General features: G+C 34.7%; 1 pseudogene; it reads left to right on the plus strand.

Moving 5' to 3' along the window:
* Positions 1 to 2937: 2937 nt before the first annotated feature.
* Positions 2938 to 3110, plus strand: LOC141572609 (U2 spliceosomal RNA; annotated as a pseudogene).
* Positions 3111 to 3625: the final 515 nt, after the last annotated feature.

A 3625-nucleotide genomic window follows, 5' to 3' on the forward strand; every position in this document is an offset into this window, starting at 1 on the left:
AGGTATTTTTATTATTAATATTTTCTCAATACTGTGCATATCAGTCTTGAATTTCCTTTCACTCAAGAGTTGTTTAAAAGACTCTGCTTTAATTTTCCCATGAGTAGATATATTTTTTTAATGTTTTGCTGTTAATTTTTAGTTTTATTTCATTGTGATTAGAGAATGTTGCTCTGATGGACTTAATGTTTGTATCCAAAATTCATATGTCGAAGCCCTAACTCTCAATTGTGGTGGCGTTACCATAGGCAGACAGAATAGAGCCTCGGGGAGATGAGGAGGAAGGGAAGAAGGAAGTGCGGGAAAACAAAGGAAGGAGGAGATGAGATCATCCTTAAGAAAAAGTACAGCAACGAGACCAGCCAGAACTAGACTTTGGTGGCCAAGAGCAGATCCAGGACACCATCTTGCCCCTCAAGGTGAACTTTAGCTAATTATAATGAATTATAATATTTTTAGCATTGCGGTTAGGGAAAATCTCCATCCCCTGTGCCGCCATTATAGTCCCGATAAGAGCCAAAGATGGACAAAAAGCCTTCCTCCCAATGGGAAGGTGAGGTCAGCAAGGACTCACCTAGGAAGGCCTATAATACCATCCCTCAATCTTGAATATTTCGCACCTTCATTTTAGAACTAATAAGTTGCCAAGCCCCACCCCTTCCCCCGGCCTGCCCGCTCTGACTACTTTAGGAATGCACTGTCCTCTTTCAATAAATTCACTGCTTGTCTGGTTTATTCCGTGCATCCTTGAATTCCTGTGACGAGACCAAGAACCAGGTTGTCTACAACAATGGTGTTTGGAAGTGAGGCCTTTGGGACGTATTTAGGTTTAGATGAAGTCAGGAGGGTGCACCCTCATCATGGGGTTAGTGCTCTTATAAGGCGAAACCAGAAAGCTTGCTCTCTCTGTCCCCCAGATGAGGACACAGAGAAGGCAGTCATCTGCAAACCAGGAAGACGGCTCTCACCAGGAGCCAAACTGGCTGGCACCTTGAGTTTAGACTTCCCAACTTCCAGAACTGTGAGAAATGAATAGTTGTTGTTTAAGCCACTCAGTCAATGGTGTTTTTGTTTTATTACAGCAGGCTTCACTAATACAATTGTTTTCCATACTTTTTGAAATATATTAAAATTTCCCACATGGCATACTGTATAGTAAGTTTTATGATAATTCCATGGGAACTTGAATATGTAGTCTCTTTCAGAGTACAGAATTTAATTATATCAATCATTGGAGCTTTTTAATTACATGATATAAATCTACACCCTTACTTGTCTACTTGATCTGGCATGTATTAAGAGAATTGAATTAAGATTTCCTAATTCCTATGTGTTTCTTCTCTTTTTCCATGCGTCTCCTGTGTTTTCTGCTTTATGACCTTGGCTGCTATCCTGTTTTTATTTATTCTAATAACCTGCCTATATATTATTTTTTAATAGACATTTAAATCACCGGTAAACAATAAAAAGTTGTTGTCTTACTTTCTAATACGTACTTATATTTCTTTTACTTTTGTCCTTCAATGGATATGCCCTGAAGAAAGTTGACTCTGGGCTTTATGGCCTTTTCCATGACTGTAAAAAAAAATGTTCTACCATTCCCCATTATTACAAACCATGTGGACTGCAATTTTTGGGAGATGCCCTATGTAAGATTAAAGAATGCATTTCCTAGTTTGAAAACATTTTAGTAAAAAATGAGTATTGCACTTTATTAAACATCTTTTCTTCTTATATTTAATTATATGGTTTTTCAACATACATCTGAATATATGATATATGGATATGTGTATCTGCCTTTGCATTCTATTTTTCCTTTTTTTAAACTTTTTTCACTCTGTTCCCTCACTTCCCATATTTTTGATTGATTAAATTATATTTGTTTTTTCCTAACCATTTTCCCATGTATTTCTTTTTCTTGATTTATTCTTTTTTCTAGAGAAGATCCTTAGCATACTCCTTATAGAAAGATATGTGAGGACTTATTGCATATGTAAGAATGTCTTTACTATATCACATTTGACTAACATTTTGGCTGGGTATAGAATTTTAGCTTGAAAATAATTTTCCCTGTGTGAGTTAAGGTGATACCCTCTCTCCCACCATCAACAACACTTGCAGTGTTGCCAAGTTGATGATGAGACTTCTTATGCCACTATTATTCTCATTCCTTTGTAGGTGTATTATTTTACTTTTAAATATGAGAATTTCCATAGATGTTAATCCTGAATATTGTATTTTTCTCTGTTTGTTTTGATGCTATTTAATGCATGCATTTTTGAGCTCTTTCAAGTTAAAATTGTGTTTTTAAAGTTCTGTTTCCATTCTTTCTTGACCATACCAGAAGGTTGTTTTGTGCTCCTATGCTCTCAAGTACCATCTTTGCCATTTTAAATATGAGGAAACTGAAAGCAGACAACTTAAGTAATTTGCACAAAGTTAAGCAGAGCAAGATGCAGAGATAGAATCTATTCTCAGGTAGACTGATGCTTAAAAATTGCAGTCATAAGTGTACACTAAATAAGACAAAGGTGATCACATGTCTACCAATACATTGATAATTCCTCAGGGGATAGAAAGGTGTCGTACTCATCCTGTGTTCCCTCAGACATCCTCTGCCAAGGCCATTCTTGGCTCCAGATCATCTCTCTTGATTAGATTTGCTTTCATTTGTTTCTATTTGTCAACAATAGAAGCCCTCTAGTAATTGTTCAAACCTCCCATTTATAGCTACATAGATATTTAAATTAGGAGACAGATATCCCCAGTAGCCACTTTAGTACATCAACTAGAAGATACCATAAATGACCATATGTTGAGTTGAAATATGAAAGTCCCAGAAAATAAAGAGTGAGAGAAGAGGCATGGTATTATAGAACATTAGTACTAAAGCTTTTCTCTAACATTATCCTCTAAATTAGAATATACTTAACTACTATCGCTTCTCGGCCTTTTGGCTAAGATCAAGTGTAGAATATACTTAAGTATGTAATATAGCTATTAACAAAAGAATGTTGCATAAAACAATCTTCAGAGATGTTAAAAAATAATAACTTCAGGTATTAAATTAGGCTACAATGAGGTATACGACTTTTTTGAGGGCACCTTCCCCCCCCCCCCCGTCATTTATTTCATTCTTCTCTGTATTAATCTTCGTATTTCCATTTCTTCTGTGTTTTCTAATTTCTCTTTTATACTATTTGGCAGGATATTTTTCTTGCATTTAATTTTGACATATGATTGATTTGTAAATTAAAGAGCAAGTAAAGGAGTTTATATCTATACCAACTTCTAGAATCTTGAAATTTAGCTTTATATAGTTAATTGCTGACTTGTGTCAAACAGTTTTTTCACTTCCATTGGCATTAATTTTTTTTAAATTTATATTTAACAAGGTAGACTTCACAAGTTAAGTGGATGCCAATTAACCTAAAATCTAAACTGACTTTTAAATGCAAGTCATTCCTATCAAATTAGCGTTCTCTACAGATTTCATAGATAGCTGTCAACACAATGGAACCTAAGCATCAATTTTAAGCAGTTTATTTTTTTAAGCTTATGATATTAATTTGATTGTGATTACATATCCCAAATTTATATAATTTTATGTCAATTACTAAGGAGT

This window comes from Rhinolophus sinicus, linkage group LG06, assembly GCF_036562045.2.
Source record: "Rhinolophus sinicus isolate RSC01 linkage group LG06, ASM3656204v1, whole genome shotgun sequence".
NCBI classification, from domain to species: Eukaryota; Metazoa; Chordata; class Mammalia; order Chiroptera; family Rhinolophidae; genus Rhinolophus; species Rhinolophus sinicus.